We start from the raw sequence: 20018 nt of genomic DNA, 5'->3' as shown, positions 1-20018 counted from the left end.
AATATGCTTTGTTGCTTTTTAAAGTTTTCATGAAACTGCTCACCTGTGTGGTTGCTACAAATTTGAATCTATGCATGCTGGTGATACAGTCCAGCAGAAATCAGACTCTTTGAGCTAGAAAAAAAGTATTCATTGACTCAAAATGAGACAGTTTGCTAAAGCTGAAATTTGGATCACACCCATTTCATCAGTGAAATACTTAATAAGTCTATGGAATGTGCTTCTCTGCATCAAGTGTGAATGGAACTACACAGCTTTGCATGTGACCTATTTGTGCAATGGCCATGTTCCAGTTCTCCTAATGTGGCTAGTCTCATCTGCATATTCTCCATGTGATTTACACATTAAGCACTTTAAATGGGTGCACTTTCTACAAATTGCTTTGCATTTGTTCCTGACCCATATGACAAACGGTGAGGAAGGAGCTGTTGAGAATAATCTCCTTAACCAGCCAGGGAAGAGGGACCTTTCACACCTGTTATGTCTTGTTCACTGCACAGTGAGCATGGTCAAATGGAGAGGAGCAGTGCCATCCAGTATGTGTGCATGTGTGTGTGGAGTTTCCGGAGTGGTGGTGGTGGAGGCCTCCCCGACTTGCTCATTTGGCTGTCTGTCCAGGGCTGCAGGGGGTGGGGATGATGGCTGGGAAAATGGAGGAGGGGAGGGAGGCTGTGTAGCTTCCTCATGAGGAGGGAGCCAGGCGAGGTGAAGCCAAGACAGGCATGCTCACTCCTCTTCTGCTGCCTTGGCTTCCTTCTCAGGGAGACAGCCATGACAGTGAAGAAAGAGGGATACATGTTTGTAGCAGCACCACATGCCCTGTAATGGAAGGAGGGCCCTACCAGGGGTCACCGCTCTTCAAAGATATCACCAAGTGTGGTCTGCACCCTCCATGCCCCCTAGTGATGCCACTGGAAAGAAGCCTCTTGCAGAAATCATGCTGGATTCTATAGGCTCCAATTCTGGAACGGATCTAGAATGTGATAGTTGACAACTGCAACACATTGCAATCATTTTAAGAATGGGATGGGGGCACTGCTAAATTCAGGGTCAGATGCCAAAGCAAGGATACAGTGTGCAGATTCAGAGCACACTGTCACTTATCGTTTTATTTTTATTGTGCCTCCTTTGTGCTGAGATGTAGTAAATAATAATAATAATAATAATAATAATAATAATAATAATATACAGTGTTCCCGCATCATACGTGAGTGCGCCTTATGCGGCTTTCAGCATACGCTGAAAGTCATGCTGGAAAAAGCCCTCACGCACCCCAAAAGAAGTAATGGGGTGCGTGCCTGTGGCGCGCACGCCACACCACACTACAGGCATGAGCCCCATTATTTCTAACGGGGCTCCAGCATATGCTGGATTTCCCTTATGTTGCAGGGTCTGGAATGGATCCCCCATGTAAGGGAAGGGCCCACTGTAATTTATTTATATTCCGCCTTTTCCCGAGGGAATCAAAACAGATTTCAGAACAAAATACTGTAACAATAAAATACAGTACACAATAAAACTCTCATTTCTAAAAAAAAAAGTACCCTACCTCAACCCCCCTCTCAATTCATAAAAATTGGGACCCATTTTGAGAATGGGTCAGAATGATTTGTTCCTTTCACAATGCCTTCTTGCTTTTCGCTTTCACTTTTCTTTCTTATATTGCCAAATGTTTTGTTCTTCCATTGTCTACTTCATTAAAACTCCTTTAAGCATGACATGGTGTCTGATTGACCTTGTCTCACATAATTGGATACTTCAAGAAACCCTACCTCCTGAGGGGCAGAGTTGTTCAAAGCTTCCTCTACTTTTCCTTTTTAGAAAGAAGAAATAACCTTCACCTGCTTAAGACATGGTGAACCTACAAATGGAATATGAGGAAACACTTTATTTTGTCTCTCTCTCTCTCTCTCTCTCTCATCTGATAACAATGAGAGAAGGGACCACAGGGGTAAAAACCTATTACAATCCCCCAACACTTTGAGGTGTGTGATGCCTTGATGTAGCTGTAAGGAGTGACTGGATGTAACAACAAACAAGGACTGGTATGACATTGCAACTTGGACTGGGAGTGATATCCCAGTAAATGCTTAACAGATGTAGTATAGCTATATTTGCTGTATTCAGGAATTGGCAATGTTGCATTAGGGAATTACATTTCCCAGAATCCCCAGCTAGTATCTGAAAAAAATAACTCCCTCAAGCATGAGCCATATCCAAGTTCCCCAAATCCAGGTAGTCTACTTTGCATATTATGCAAATTGATGACTAATTATATAAATGAATTTGGCCATTTTCCAGAACTGCTTTGTGTTTGATGCATACCACAAAAATTGGTTTGAGGTGGTGAGATGGTGGAATGACTTGGCCAAAGATGAGAATGAGGACTTGTATCTGTTCCCTCTCTCTCTTTCTTTCACAGACACCTGTTCTTCTGTGGCTTTCTTTTCTGAGAATGAATCCATGGCAATTCCAGTTATGGGACAATGTGATAGTCTGCTGTGTCTTATCGCACTTCTGCTATGCAAAGAACTTGTAGCTGCACCTGGTTTTAAACTTCAAAGGTGCAGAGGAGCTCCTTGTCTTTTTCTGACATTCAGCACTCTTAGCTGTTGGGTACTAAAAACAAAGCATCCTCCTCAGCTTGAAAACAGCTGGAAGTATTTAAAGTCATTGGGGGAAGCTTCACTTTGGGGGAATGGGGGAGGGAAATACGCAATATTTGTTTTGTTTTCAGTTCTTAACAATCTGAAGAACATAAAATGTTTTATGCATAACTTAGCACATAATTGTACTGTTTTATATATTTATGAAATTTAAAAGTGTAATTGCCTTAGCTTTTCCCCCTGCAAACAATCATTGCAAACATACCTTGCATTAGACACCTACAGGTACTTGGGCATATCTCAATTATTTTATTTTATTTTGCAGAATAGCGAAAAAATAAATAGTTGAAAATAGACACCATCAATGCTGTAATAAACAAAAGGAAGTTAGCATTATTTAGAGTTGTGCTCAAAACCCCTGCAAGCATTATACCAGCGCAAAAATAATGAACAATACAAAAGCTGCAACAACTTCATGCCAAAAGCAACAATGTAGGTGTGAATTTACCCACATTCCAAAGATACACACATTTGCGGGATCATTGGACTTTGCTAGTAATGTTTTTAGACAGATTGATCCCCATAACTCACCCGGAGCTATTTCTGTGATTAATTTTATTCAACACCTGTGAATCAAAATATGCACAGTGCTTTCAAGAGGAAATATTCAAAATATACACAATAATTGTATTGGAGGATCAGATTGTGGTATTCAAGTGAAACAAAGTACTATATATAATGCAGTTTCATAAACCATGCTTGGCCTAGAGTTGTAAAAATTAACTATCAGAGTGAAAGTAGAAACAATGAGATTTCTAAGGATTATGCAGGGATCCAGAAATCCAGTGCTAATGGGACAACTCTTTTCACTCCACCCCATCATTGCATGTTATTCTGCATGACATGCACAGTGCCATGGGTCCTCCCTGAAAGCAGAGGAAATTGGGGCTTTCTGGCTGGGTGATGGTGGTTTCAGTGGAATCACTCATATCAGTAGTGGTCAGAGAGTGATTCTGATGCTCACCCCTATATCTGCTACAACCAGAAAAGAGATTATTTCCCTGCTTCCAGGGTGCAAGACTATAGCATGTTGTGTTGGGTGCACAGTCATGCAGAATAATGTATGGGTCTGGATCACAGGAAATGAGTCAGTTGGTACACCAGCTTTAAATGTGTAAAAGCACTCTTGGCCAGTGCAGAAACCTGGGCCTCCTGGTCAAGGCTGAATCCAGGAATACATCCAAAATGCAAAACCCAATCTTTGGGAGAAGCTAACCTTATCCATCAAGGGCTGAATCCCTACCCTTTCACCTGCCTTTTTCTGGTCAGGAGACCATCCATCCAATCGGGACTGAGCTGCAGTTTGTTCACCCTCAGTCAATCCATAATTTATACCAAAAACTGGTTTAGAACCAAAAGAGCTTCCGGGGAGTTTGATGAAAAGGAAAAGGGGTTGAGTATCATTACCATACTGGTGATACCTGATACCCAAACTCTGGGTAACCCTTCCCAGTAGTTTCATGTTGCTGTTAAGCAGCATGGGAAACAAAAAATATAGCCTTGAGGAACTCCACAAGAGCAGTCATGGGGTTAAACAAGAATCCACCAGCACCAGCTTTCTGGATTCATCCATCCAGGAAGGAATGCAGGGTCCCATTCCCAACAAGGAAGCCCAGAAGGACACCATGGCTGATGCTATCAAAAGCTGCCAAGAGTTCAGCAGAACCATCAAGGACACACTCCCTTCAGGAATAATCTGCCAAATCACCCAAAGCCCTATGTGTCCTATAGCCAGGCCTAAAAACAGATTCCAAAGGATCAAGGCAATCTGTTTCATCCAGGAACTCATGGAACTGGGAGGCCACTGCTCATTCTTTGACCAATAATGGAAGATTTGACATGGACCAATAATTATCCATTATAAAGGGATTTATGTTTTATAGAAACTTTTTCCAACAGAGGTCATCCTTTAGACATCTAGACCTTTTCCAACAGAGGCCATCCACTACCTCCTTTAGGCACCCTGGAAACATGAAGTGTTGGGTTATGGTTGACAGTCCCAGGGCCCGAAATTTCAGTGCTTAAACTTAAGACTCAGGGATGCATCCCTGTGATGTCATACAGGCCGTCTCAAATGATGTTGGATGGGTAACATTACACAGGGCAGTCCCTGGTGATGTTATTAAGGATGATGTATTAAGCTTCATCCACAGCTGAGTAAAGTATGCAGTTCATACACAAAATGTCAAGTCTCTCTGTGTGGAAAATATATATGCATCTAGGTACATATTACCATAATGATTGGAATTAAGGCATCTTGGGGCCCTAAGGCCAGAATGTTGTTACATTGTGCTAGTGTTAATTAGCTATTCCATTTTCTCTTCAACTGTACATAGAGGAAAAGGATTAGGAGCAATGGCGTCCACAGATGGAAGCATATGCCATCCATGAGCTGCCTATTTCCAAAGGCCTACCTTCTGGAAAAGGAGATGGTCCCCAGAGCTGAGGCATTCTAAGAGAGGTGGCTTGGGTATCATGGACAGGCAATTGTACAAACTAAGCCTTCTACAATTTCTGGCTCTAGGAATCACCCTCATGATGCTATATTAAAATTTAATATGGGCTTTATACTGTATTTGTAAAAAGAAAATTACTCTCCTTTCCCCAATACCCTACTTCTCTAAGGCTGCTGCCATACTGCCAAAATAAAGCCGTTTGACACTACTTCAATTGCCAAGGTTCACTGCTATGGAATTCTAGGGTTTGTAGTACAGTGGGCCATCAGAGCTCTTTGATAAGGAAGGCTAAACAGCTCACAAAACTACAACTCCCGGAATTCCATACCATTGAATCATTGCAGTTAAAGTGGTGTCATACAGCTTTATTTCTGCATGGTGGACAAACCCAACGATGTCCAAAACATCCATTAGTGGAGGCTAATGTCCCAGAACCTTGGATAGTTCCTTTAAAGAGCCACCTCCTGAATGGCTTACAAATGAAATATTTCTGTGATTTTAAGTCATAGCAAGGTGGGCTGCAATTCCTAATGCATTTTGGCATGAACACCGACCTAGAATCCTAGGAATCTAGAGGTGCTTTAGAACTAACTTCTCCCTCATTTATCCTGTACCACAAATACATGGCCAATATCTATCTTTAGACACTGGGTGGGTTGTGTGTGTGTGGTGGGGGGAAGCATTATTCAGATATGCCATTTAGCAGAATGTTTCCTGAAAAATGGAAATGTTTATTTGCTGCCTCTTCCTGCCTGCTGTGTTGATGTCTTGAGCTCCTGTATAGATGCTGCTGTTTTTGATGCTGCACTGTGTTATTTGTTTACATTTGAAAAGAATATTTCTGCCCCATCTTTCACCTCCCAAAAGGACCCCTAAGGCTGCTGCAATAAAAGAGAGAAAGAAAAATTAAAAACAAACACAATATATCAGTTAACAGAGCAATTCCATACTAAATTTACTTTAGGAAGTAGGAGCTACACCAGAGCTATGCTGGCAGAATGGTTGTTATATCCAGTGAATCCTCAGACTGGAGAAGGAGAAACACTCAGCCAGAAAACATGAAAATGGGAAAAGTGGAGGAAAAAGCCTTCCTGGAAACTCCACGAATAATCACTACTCACATGGGACACAATGACAGCAGCCTCAGCCACAGCCTCCACCAGCAGTTTACTGCAAATAGCATGGACTGTGAAGCAGGAGATTGGGATTTTAAAAAAATTATCTAAGAATATGCAAATTTACCAAACATACAAAGAAAAGGAACAAAGAGTAATACTAAAGCAAGACAGACAGGCAGAAGCTTATCACTTGGCCTATTAATTCGTCTTACCACTCCCGGTTTACATTTCAATTTGGGTTGCATCCTGATCTTATCAGAAGGTTTTTGCTGCCAAATTTGGCACCCAAATACAGCCTGGGGGCATCCTCGCTTCCAGGAGTGCTCCAGATCCAGGAGTTTTCCGGTTTAAGAAAATGGTTGCCGGAGCATTCCTGGAACCTGGGATGCACCCGGGCATTATTCGAGTGGCAAATTCGGCAGCAAAAAAATTCTGATAAGATAAAGATGCATCCCGAATTGAAATTTAAACCAGTAGAGGTAAGACGAATTACTAAACCAAGCGATAAACTTAACAGACTATGGAACTTTGCAGAAAAGGGGCTTTCTGAGATCCAAGGAAATGTTTGAAGTTTTTCATACAGAGGATAGAAATGATCCTGGAAAAGGTACCATGCAGGCTCATAATATCCTTTGGAAACATCTCCCATAGATTAGCATAATGATCTGATTTCCACACACTGTATCTCTATTTGCAAAATCAATACATGTAAACCACCTCAATAAATTCATCATCCTCATGATTACTCTTAATAGACTTGGGAATTTGAGACTTATCATCAAAAGTAGGACTGGAATCTTTCTATTGATCTTTTAGCAATAGTGAGGGGGGGGGGAATCTAGACATGTCAGGGACAAAAGAAAGGATCCACCAAGGACTTGAAGCCATACTGCCAACACCACAGAGCACATCCCTAATAATTTAACCACTCAGATACCACTCAGACTCATCATTGCAAAGGGTGAATTAAACTATTTTTAAATTATTTCCTGCTCCCCTTGAAGTCATTCCTCACTGCTAGTGCTGGAGTAACACTAACATCAGTCAGGAAAAAAGGTGGAAAGCAATACTGGGGAGAACGAATAGCACTGAAACTTGTCTCAGAAGATTTCCATACCTGGCAGAATCATTGGTAACTTGTCCCTGAAACATCCCTGAAATGTGGAGGAAGAGCGTGTCTGAACGCCTGGTGTCTTCCTCAATTGTCATGGAATTGATACTCCCTCTAGCATCCCTGAATCATCTCAAGGGGAGTGGATTTCCTCTGAACGCAAAGTTTTCGTTCAGAGGAAATCTGCTCCCCTTGAGACGATTCAGGGATGCTAGAGGGAGCAACAATTCCATGATGATTGAGGAAGTGCACCAGGCATTCAGACATGCACGCTTCCTCCATGTTTGAGGGATGGTTCAGGGATGAGTTACCAGTGCTTCTGCCAGGTTTGAAAATCTTCTCTGTCTAATTTTAGGGCTGACTTTAAGATTTTTTTAAAAAAATAAACAAACTTGTATAGGTAAATTTACTGTGCCACTTTCAAAGCAAAGAGGGGAAAATGTCTAAAGTTACATGTCTGCAGTTCCCCTAATCCACGATATGACCATTGGTGATATTGGCAAAGGAATCAGATTATTTGTCACAGCTGTACTAGAAGCCTTGGTTGGTTAATTTTTCCCAATCTTGGATCTTCCCCATTTCTTTTGACTACAACTCCTTGAATGTTCCAGCCACTATAGGCTTCTCTAGTCCAGTCTGGCTCTAAGAGTCACCAGGTAGATACTCCTTGGAAGATAATGTGCAGGATGAATGTTAATCTGACTTTGTCATGAGCTTTCCCACTAGCTTTCCTTTTGCCATATATTTATTGTTTAGAACCCATTGGCTTCTTTCCTGCATTAATGCTGGTCTCTTTTTTGTTCTTGGTGCTTTGACCAAAATGGATTTAGACTTGAAAAGCTGCACAGATTTTCCACTAGAAGGCTTTTTCATCCTCCATATTCCATTCACCAATGTCACAAATGTTACAACTCACAATCACAGTGGAACTACCTTGTTCTTGAATGTCTCACCTGTTCCTATTAGACTATTGTTATAAATAGATTTAAACAACTCAAGGACAGTTAGTTTTTGACTTCTGAAAAAACAGAAGGAACAAAAATCTTGTCTTTTGGGGGGGGGGGGGGAGAGAAAAGTTGTGTTGAAGTTCACTGGCCACTGGGACCAAACTCGGAGACACAACACAGCAGATGTTCTAAATTCATCAATCAGCTCTGTGCATACAAAACGGCCTTTGTTTTTCATTTCAAAGAGATTGAGCATTTAGTGGAATCTGTGCAGACTTTGTATTGATCCAAGGAACCATCCAGACAAGACACCAGTTCAGGTCACTGGGCACCATCAATTTGTCAATGAATGTTCAGAGCCATGGGAGGAAACATTTGTGCCTCTAAAGCCTAAGCTCACCTCTACTTAAAGCACTTCATTTTTACTCACTCAAAGTTGGCATCTTGGCTAGTGGTTCTTTGACAATACCAGAGCTTAGAAAGTTCCTTTTATGGAGAATAGCTATAATGATAGGCTGAAGCCATCCATAACTGGGGAGTGGTAGAACAATGCTCTGGGCAAATGAATTCAACTAAAGTGGTCAGAGAAAAAGAAATGTGGTTAAATTGGATTGATGTTTGTACATATTACCACAGGGAAAGAAAGAAAGAACTTATTTTATCCACATAAACATTTTTTCAGCAGTAACAACAATCATATTCCACCACATTGCAGAACTTGAGTTACAGTTGCAGACATGTCTGCACCCATCAGATGATACCACATAAATCACTGTCAATTCCTCTCTGTGGCATGTATCAATGTACATCACTATTGGGCTATACAGACCACCCCAAAGGGCCAGATCAGGGCTGCGGCAACCTCATGCCACGGCCCCAATCCAGCCTCTGGAGAGTGCAAAAAGGAGCCACAAAAAGCAGCTCCTTTTTGTGCCTTCCAAGGGGCACCATAGCCGTGGTGGTGTGGCTTTATGATGCCCCTGGTGCTGCATTATGTAGCTGCAGCGTCAGAGGTTCGTCATGATGATGTGCACCATGTGGACCGGCGTGCACCAAAATGGCACCCTGGGGAGTTAGGGTGTCCAGCATGAGGATGCTGTACCCTGGCTCTGCCCACAGGCTGACACAAAGTGTTGGTCTATATAGGCCCTATATTCACAAAATAAATGTCACTGGTTTTAGTTTACCATGCAAGGATGACATGGAGATACAAAGTTAATTTGGGAAAGTACAGGTTTTATCAAAGCACGGGGAGGTGAACTCTATGTTATGTACAAAGATCACTGGCAATTGGTGGTTTCTGTGTCTTTAGGAGTGATGGCTCCATTTTGACCTTTAAAGGGGCTATCTAAGGTGGTGGATTCTATCCATAAAGTAGCAAATTGAACAGTTCCTTTAAAATTCACTAAATCCTGGAGCAGAGTCACCACTCCCACAGATGTGAAAGCCATTAGTTTAAAAAATCAAGTTCATATTTATTAGGAGGAAAGGAAAGCATTGCTCCCTTGCTAGGTGAAAGGAGGTGAAACACTATACATATTTTTAGGGGCGAATGGAGAATCCTTTGTGGTAAAAAAGATTAATAACTAGATGGTGAAACATGGCATTCAACCGCATTAGCCTGATTGGCCTTACAAGGCTCCCTGGAGCTTTAATGGCAGTTTCTGTTGTCAGTGTCACTGTCATGTGAATAACTGTGAAAAAAGCTATTATTTATAAATCAGCTTTACAATGGTGAAGGTGAGGGGAGCTCTTACAAAGATAAATTGAACATGTAAGCAAAGCATGCTTTCATGTATAGCTGTAAATAGTGAAGAAGGGTGTTTCTTCTATAAAACAGGGAGGGGGTGCCTGAAAGCATCTTGTACTCGGAATTCAGACTGACAAGATGCACTTAATACTAGCTCTTGAGCAGAATTTTTTTCTTTTACAGTGTCACCATATGGCAGTGCTGTATTGTATTATGTACTTTTCCACACACTGCATGCACGCTCAGCACAGTAAGAGTAAGCACAGGAGACCCCAACATATTGCATTCCTTCCTCTCAGGATCTCTCGTGGGACTCAGCTGCAGTATTCATGTGTTATCTTAGGAGAGGTCAGGGTGGTTGTCCTCCAAGTCCTTGGGGAATTGCAAAGGAAACAATGAAAAAACTGTGCTACAAGCTCAAGCGTAGCTAAGCAGGGAACAGTACAGTCAGTAGCATCAGGGATGCATTGGTGGATGGTAGCACTAGAAATCCACACTTTTTTTGTCTAGAGTGACAGAATAACTCAAGACTCCCCAGGGCTCAATGGAAAGAGTATAGCCAGACAACGGTCACTGGATTGCTGATCAGCTGGCAGTCAGCTCTATAGAAAATGGCTGTCAAGTTCAGGCCCACAGAGACACCAGCCTGCTGGTAATCTGAAAATGATACGAACAAAAAGGGAAGTGATGGCTGCCTGGAGGGGGGTGAGGAATGACAGCAGCAGTGGCCCAAAGAAGCCCAGAGGCTTTTTCAGATCAGCTCAGAAAAAGACCCTGTGGTTTCGTTCTTCAGCATCATGGTCATGATTCTGGCTTTTGACTCTAAAAAGGTTTCTCTACCTTTAATATTTCAGATGTTGAAAAATGGTAAAAGCACAAAGGGCTTGCCTCAGGGCTGGCTGGTTTAAACTGAATGACTTTAAACAAATCCTGTTTCTTAAAAATAATCATATATATATATATATATATATATATAGATATTCATATATATATATATATATTTTCTGGCTATTGTTTTATTTTCAACCCTCTTACTGGAACAACAACGACTGTTTGCACTGAAACATTTTAACCTTATTTTGACTTTAACAGTTTATTGGCAGTTGTTCATTGCTAGATCCACTGTCAGTTGCTTTTTTTAAATCACTTTATTGATCCACACAAGACAGAAGAGCTTACTACTGAGGGCCCCAATCTAGGGTTGGAGGTTTGTCAACCATTTCTGGATGGTGTTACACTCTCCTTGGAAGATTGTGTTCACCGCTTGGAAGTGCTCCAGGATCCGACTCTCCAAGTGTCAGCCCAGATAGATACGATGGTCAGGAGTGCATATCATCAGCTTCGGCTGATACTCCAGCTACACCCCTTCCTAGAATTGGAAGACTCAAGAAGGTAGTTCACATGCTAATAACCTCAAGGCTGGACTTTTGCAATGTGTTTTACATTGGGCTACTTTTGTACCAGGTTTGGAAACTTCAAATAGTTCAAAATGCAACAACCAGATTGATCGTATCATCTAGGAGTGAACATAGTGTGCCAATGTTAAAATCACTGCACTAGTTGCCAGTTAGTTTCTGGTCAAAGCATGAAGTGTTGGTTATTGCCTTTAAAGCCCTACATAGTATGGGTACAGGTTACCTATGGGATTGCCTCCTTCTGTCTAATCCCCCCTGTACACTCAAGTCCTCTGGGAAAACATTTACTTCAGCCTGCCAGGACTAGACCAGCAGTTATCACCCAGAGGGCATTTTCATTGGCCGCCCCTAAATTGTTGAATTATCTGCCAGGAGAGATTTGGCACCTAAACATGCTGAATTTAAAACAGGACTGAAGACATATCTCTTTTAGTAGACATACTCAGTGGATTTTAAACTATGAATTTTAAATTGGAATAATTGAATCTGGATGATTTTAATATTTAATGGTCATTTCAATCCTATGTGTATGTGTTTTAAATTATATGTTTAATACTTGGTATATATATTAATCTCTGTTGTACTCCACTTCAAGCCATGGGGAGAGGCAGGTAAGAAATAAAATGTATTAATTTAATTAATTGATCAATTAATTAATAGTGCAAGAAATGCTATTCAGATACAAATCCTTCAATTAACAGAAGTTCAGCCAAAACAATTCACTTTAAAAGAGCATTTTCAAAAGAACAATTATTATTTAAGATAATGGCCCCAATATCTAAACTACATTTTGCTACTTAGGCTCCATCTGCACTGCAGAAATAATCCAGTGTGACACCACTTTAACTGCCACAGCTGAACGCTATGGAATTCTGGGAATTGTAGTTTTTTGAGAAATGTAGCCTGCTCTGTCAGAGAGCTCTAATACCACAACAAATTAAAAATCCCAGGATTTGAATCTCCCAGCCAATAGGACTGCTGGCCATGCTGTGAAACTTTTTTGTATGTGTTTGTGTAACAGTCCAAAAAAGTAACTTTTTTGCACTCTGAAGGAAGAGCATAATGCATCTTTCTGCTTAGTTCTTTACTTTTGGGCATTTAGAGAATGTGGCTGTTCAAGATGCTTTACACAGAAACTAACACCTCCGCACACCCCCCCCCCCCCCGCACATGCTGAATTAGACAATACCCAGAAAACCATGTGGGGACACAAACTCCTGTACTTTGGTTCCCTTCTTGTTGCTGCATCCACTGCTGATCCTTGGAACTGGAATGAAAAAGAACTGACTCAGTAAGGAGGGATTACAAGTACTATGAGATCAGGAAAAGGTCAAAGATTAAGTATACAGACTGTTCCAGGGAAATCCAAGCCATTGTTTGGTACTGTAAATGATGGCATCTAATCATATTTAAATGCTGCCAGTAATCCATAACTAAAAAGAGCAAAGGAGAGTGAGAGAAAGACCCTGCCATGCCCTGCCTCCAACACCCCAGTGCAGACTCTGATGCTAACAGTGAGTACTCAGACAGAGACCTGCTAGTGCCAGAGATAGATGGTGAGACCCTACGCCAGCACCCACGGCCTGATATAGATACAGACAGAGATACACACCTGGTAGTATCAGGTCTTGCTGAGCATTGTCAAGAGAAGGAGGGGCAGATACACTCTGAGCATTTATATTTAAAAAGCTCAGCAATCAGATAGCATCTGTGGGATGCTACCAGATCATGAATAGTCTCAGGAATTTGTTGCTGACAACTGAACTCCTTGGTAGAAGCAACAGTCATGTCTTCTGTTCCGAATTGTGTTTTAGACCTTGCTCTGTTTGTTTACTATGCTCTTGCATCTGCTTTTGGACTGTTGCCTTGATTTATTGCTGGACTGTGTATGACATGGGCTGAATTGACTTGGCTGCTTCAGACACCTTGCTGGTGAGCTACACATCTCCCTGTATATGCCTCAGCTCTGTATTTTCTTGCATTCCCTTTCTGAAGCTCCGTTTGTTTACTGAGACCAAAACAAGACAGACCCAGAGCCAAAATCCATATTGCAGATTTTTGCATTGCTAAGGGTCTTGAATTTTGGTCATGTTTGGGCTGTAGTCTGATCAACACCATACGTTATATACAATCCATATATAGCTAGGATGTTTTGGGTTTTGTTTGCTTGTTTGTGTGTACATTGTATTGATTCCATAAGAACAGTTAAGCGATTAACATCAAAAAGACTTTAAAAAACTGCTTAACTTAGATGTATGTCTATCTTTATAGCAACAGTTTTAACACTGTTGCTAGATCTGATCAAGAAAAAGTGAAAAGAAAAGAAAAGAAAAAAAAAAAAAGAACAGGTCCACCTGAAGTACTGGATTAGAAAATCCACAGTGTAAAAGCCATCATCGGATATGTTCTAGGTAGATACAAGGTTTGATGGAGTTTGGGAATGTTGCTTAATAACCAATTTAAATCAAGGAAGACTGATATTCTGACAGTCAGTTTATGTAGGATTTTTCATGGGGGTTAGGGGCAAAGGACCCTTGTGAATTTGAAAGTTTCGCGAGTAACCCCTCCCCACAGTTTCAGAGTGACAGGGAGAGTTTTGAGAAGAATGCATGCATGCTTGCCTCTCTTCTCACCTCCGATGCCTCAGAGAGCTTGCCTGAGCTCTCTGAGGTATCATAAGGAATCTGGGGGACTCAGACGCACTGGTCTCACCCCTTCTCTTTGCCCCAGGCAAGCTCTCTGAGGCTTCAAGGGAGGAAGAGAGAAGTGCGAGTGAGATTTCCCTACCTCCCTTCCCATGCTTCAGAGAGCTTGCCTCAGCTCTCTGAAGCATCAGAAGGAAGGCAAGGGACTTGCTCTCCCTTCCTCTGGACCCTGTTGCCCAGGGGCTGTGGGGGGGGGGGAGTCCTCTCTTCCTCCATACGCTGCTGCCCTGGAAAGCCTCAGGAGAAAGAAAGAGAAAGAGCTTCCTTCTCTTTCCTGTAGCTGGCTCAAACTGGACTAGTTACAAAGTGGCAGGAAGGGGATGGAGAGGAGGGGGAATGTGTGTGCATGTGGAGGCCTTAACCTTGTGAATGATCAAAACCATGAGTTCCAAAGCCGTGAATACAGAGGGAAGACTGTATTTGATATCTATATCACAGAGGGTGCAGTGTAGCCACTGCACTATAAACTTGCAGTAGAAAGCAGGATAAAATACTCAGTATGCTCTTGTAAGGTTAAAAAAAATGGGGGGGGGGGAACCTACATTTATTGTTTCAGGAAATCCATCTTGGCATAGCAAATGAGAAAGACAAAACAAGATTGTCTAGATTGCAGTTGGAGCCCCGAAAAGCTGGGTGTTATGTACAGATGTAAGGGATCTTGAGGTGGGTGTCTATTGGATAGTCTCTTCCCAGTCAAAGGGAGACAAAGGTCTAACTGAGTTTTGGAAGAAGGGAAAGTGACCACTGCAGGCAGAAGGGAAGCAAAAAAGCCTGGAATATATAGATGAAAGAAAGAGAGTAGTGATTTAAAAAAGGGCAGGAAGTGTTATTAGTTATGATCAGTAAATATGAACTGTTAGACTTTGATGGTGAAGCAGGAAGCTGCCTCTTGCCAGAGTCTGCATGAGTTGTAGAAAAGCATACTAGAAAATAGGGCAAGGGAGCCTTGATCCCTTGGAGAGGTCAAGCCTCATTTTCCACCCCTCCTGCTGAGAAGGAAATGGTCTCATTGATGTGTTCAGGTCAGAAATCAATGCTTAACTCTCTTGTTTACCTCCACTTAATGGAGAGCCAGCCAAACTGGCTCAGACTTACCATTTCCCATTGTAAGATATTGTGCAGTTTCCAGGGATGTTGGGAAAACCTATCTGGATTTGAAAGAGGGTTAATGTCTATACTTAATTTGCTTTGTCTCATGTGTGCATCTCCATTGGTGTCAGGCTTTGTCTCATTGGTGTCAATTCCCCAGCCATCTAAGAGCCGTTATCAGTGTCCAGAAGGAATGCTCACATCTGCCCCTTTGCATACGAGGTACAAGCTGTGCACTCATCACTTAAGTACAAGGTTTTGCTTTTGAACCCTCCATAGAACAACACTGAAATCACGTTTTGCCCCACCTGGAGCTATCTCCTTCACTCCAGGTGATAGTCCCCAAGTTAGGAAAAGGTTAAATATAGACAAAGGGGGTGAGCAAGACAGACACAGACACACTCAGAGACAGGTGTAGCAACATCAACAATAATGTAGACTCTTTTTCACATTGGAGGGTGAGAAAATCTATTTGTGTGCTTTTAGTCTATTGTTCCTTTAACTTACTTACACTCTGCTAGCTCCCTTAGATTGGTAAGGAGTAGGGTTTTACCATCTATGCCGTTCCATTCCCCCCTTCTTTTACTTTGAGAAACAGCTTGCATTGAATATAGACTGTTCTGACAGTTTCTACTGCTATCTCTTTCTGTCTTTTTAATAAAGAAGTTATTGTTTGTGCTTGTCCTCAACCTGATTTTCTTTTTGTGTTGTTGTTGTTGGTGGTGGGTTGGTATTCTGTTAAATTGTTCGTTTTAAATACCTTCAGCCTGTACGCTCCTGCAGAGACTTACTACCTGGAGGAGCTTTTCTCCCCAAACCAGTAAACCCAGTGCACTGGTCTTAACAGCAGGTTCTCTAGAATTCCTTGTCATGAATCACTTTATAAAAGCATTGAAGCCTCTTTGCTTCCAACAGCTTGGAGCTGAATAAATCCTCTGTACTATTAGAGGGTAGTTACCATGTTACATTGTGAAGATCTGGGAGTGCACATAGAGCCATGTACTAGCCTGCAGAGATGTTTGATGGAATTCCAAGGTCATAGTTATTACGCAGCAATTTCTAGGAGGAAAGGGAAAAGATTCACATTACATTTGTATGGAGCTGCTTAGCCTGCAGAAAGTTCTGTCCCCACTTCAGATGATATATGATTGATGAGACAGTTCTTGGCACATACACAGGTCCATAAATAAGAGCTTCTTCTAAGGATCTATATTTCAAAAGTTTTCCTTTCTGATGTGACTTTTTCATCATTTATAGGCCATTCAGAATACATTTAGAAGCGTTATAATTTCACACGTATACTTTAGATAAGTTGATGTTTGTTTTATTAAGTGTACCCTTGTTGTATGCTAGGTTCTCATGTTAGATTGCCACTTATATCAAAACACACAAGGGCCATTCACTTTTATCAAATATCAATCGATTTAACTTAAACAGTGAAATGTTAACACTAGCTGAAAGAAGTGTAGGAGTGGGAAGCTTTCTGTGAAGGGTTGTTGTAAGTTGCTAGATGCTGAAGATTCCAGAACTCATTTGTATAGGTATAAGCAATACCTATAGTTTTTTTTCTCTTGCAAGCTTAAATTAGGCATCTGAACCAGATTTTGCTGATTTGCTCCCCTTTGATCAGCTATCTACTAATGTTGGGATGATGAGTAATAAGTGAAAATGAGTGAGGATTTTGTTTCATGTAGTTTTGATAAGAATATAACAATGTTTGCAAATCTCTTCATATTCAAGATGGAGAGAAGTTCAGGTTTTTTTTTTATCTGAATGTAGTTGCAACTGAAGCTAACAAATCTCTCTTATCTAGGCACAAGGCTTTGAGAGCTCGAAAGTCTGTTTGAATACTTGTGTATTCCACCATGCTACTGCTGAACTGATGTTGCCACTTTGTTTTTAGAGAGAGGCTCTTCATCTTTAACATTAATGTTGCAAGCAGGTCCAATATGGTCCTTTCCATGTTGGAAATAGTTATACCAATTGAATTTGGCTGGTGTAAACAAGGAAGAGAGTGCCAGCATAGTATAGTAGTTTGAGCATTGGACTATGACTTATTGAACTATAATAAGGATTTGATTCTCGGCATGAGAATTAAAACCCACTGAATGACCTTGGACAAGTCAAATTCTCTCTGCCTCAGAAGATGTCAGTGGCAAACCCCCTCTGATGTAACTTGCCAAGAAAATGATATGTTCCATAAGTGAAAAATGACTTGGAGGTACACAACAACAACAACAAAACAGATGAGAACTTCACAGAAATTTATTTTTAAACAATTTTTAAAAAATCACTAAGTTGCATATTTGAATTTAAAAAGTTACAAATCTGAATTTAGGATTTCAAACCAATCCCTAGTAAAAAGAACACCTCTGAGCATCTTTTTGCAGAAAGTCTAAATGCTGTGTGAATTTTTCTCTAGGTTTTTTGGATTCTCTCTTCACTTCATTTTGGAGTTTATCACACAGGAGGAATTTCTCTTAATTTCAAATTAAAAGAAAGTGGGGCCAGAATGCATTTATGTGAATTTGCTAGTTTAGCGAATTTACATGAATTTGAATTGCATTCAAACTGACTTCCCATTGGCTGAAAATAGCTTGCCATTGCTCAAAATTGTGTGTGATCACTTCTCACGCAATAACATGAAACCCCATGATTGCATCCGGACTGACTTCTCATTGCCCGAAATTGCGTGTGGTAGTCTATCACGTAATAATGTTAAACCCTATGATTGCGTTCAGATTGCCATTGGATTATACTGCCAATTTCCCTTGTCTGAAAATGTCCTTTGACACTATTGCCATGATTGTAACTGCTCCTTTCATCCTACATTACTGGGTATCAGTTGCACTTGCAGTGATTGCATTCTGACAGTGATCAGATCATGCAGAGATGACATTTCTGTCTAGTTTGGGATGGATTGGTTGGGTTAGGAGAGTATAATCTAGGTGGCTGATACAGAATCGAGCACATATTTGCAACACTCTATTCTTTAATTTTATGAAGGTGGGAGGTTTGGACCCAAGAAGCAAAAAGACACAAACAACAGTTGCTATAGTTCCAGACAATAGTTCCCATTGGTGGCAACATGTACCACCTTATTGCTTGAAGACTAGTTTCCATTAAATCGTTAATTGATCTTAATCTATTATTTACATGATAAAAGCTAAAGCAACTCGACACAGCAGCTTGTTTGACATTTCAAAAGGGAGGTTAAAAAGTGAAACAATGATTGAGTCACCCATAATTCATCTCAAATCATTTTACCTTACTTGAATATTAGAAAACACATTTACCAGCTGTGCTGAATATTTATTAATGTACTTGTTTATGCGGTTGCCTGTTGCATTTTCTATTCCTTGGAAGCAGAGGTGCATACATATTAATTTACTGTTTATTAAATGGACTCAGCCAAAATGCTGCATACAGCTGCTGGTTTAATTCTTAAATAAGTATAATCCTCCTGGAGAATATTGCTAGCATTTCCTTACTCTTGCTTACTTGGCAATATTCCCTGAATACACACAACAGGCCAAGCGAAGTCAAGTGAAATGTTCACACTTGAATTCATTAGAGTGATAGTGAAGGCCAAAACAAGCATGGCATGAGGGATCTGAGATCAGTAAATAAATTTTACATCTGTTTCATCCAAAATGAAGAAGAATTTGCTAATCTCTGGCATACCTACAGCCCCTTTCATTTGGGACCAACAAGCAGCAATTATAATGGCAGCTTTTCTCAAGGCTCACTGTTTGCTGGCCAGTCTATTGATACTGCATTGATGTATTTTATGAACCAGTTTATCTGGCAAAATTAGTAGAAGACCTAGGATTAATAAGGTTGCTATGCATGCACATCACATTCAAGTGGAATGGGCCTGCAGGTTCAGATCTGGCCTGATAAACTTTGCTGCCAAGCTAAACCACTTTGTTAATTTAGATAGAAAGTACAAAAGTAAACACTTTGTGAAAGAGTAAACACTAGATTGTCCCCTTTCCATTTGAAGTGGTGGCCTTTCATCTTCTAAAAATTCTCAGCAGACTATTTCCATAACATTGTTATGAAAGTTCCATCCTATGGTATTCTGGGATTTGTAATTTTACATGGTCTTTGGCCTTCTCTGCCAAAGAATGCTCATGCCTCATAAAACTACAAACCCCAAGATTCTGTAGGTTGGAGCCTTGGCACTTAAAGTGGCAGAAACTGCACTATTTCTACAGTGTAGGTGCCCCCTGCATCATCACTCATTTATATCCCATTGGTTCAGTGGGTCTACTCTACTTTAATTTTTTGGACTATAAATTGGATTTCTGCAGATAGGTGCACAAACAACTCTTCAGGGTACATTAATTCACTCTCCATCTATTATAATTCTGTAGGTTGGAGCCTTGACACTTAAAGTTCTGTCAAACTGTACTATTTTAAGCTGCCCTCCCTCCTTCCACCATCATCCAGAGGGAGAGAAGGGCAGGCCAGCTCCATTGGGCCTTGCCTGAAAAGAATTAGGCCCTCCCTGCAGTCCATCTGCCAGGGTCCAGGCCTCTGAGGGAGAGAAGATCTGCTGGACTTTCCCCCTTCCCTACTGCCATTCACTTCTCCTTTTGTGTCTTGTCTTTTTAGATTGTAAGCCTGAGGGCAGGGAAATGTCTAATTAACAGTTTGTAAGCCATTCTGATAGCCTTTTGGCTGAAGAGCGGGGTATAAATGAATATTATTATTATTATTATTATTATTATTATTATTATTATTATTATTATTATT

This window comes from Sceloporus undulatus, chromosome 1 (genome assembly GCF_019175285.1).
Source record: "Sceloporus undulatus isolate JIND9_A2432 ecotype Alabama chromosome 1, SceUnd_v1.1, whole genome shotgun sequence".
Classification (NCBI taxonomy): Eukaryota; Metazoa; Chordata; class Lepidosauria; order Squamata; family Phrynosomatidae; genus Sceloporus; species Sceloporus undulatus.
This window is presented reverse-complemented; position numbering follows the sequence as displayed.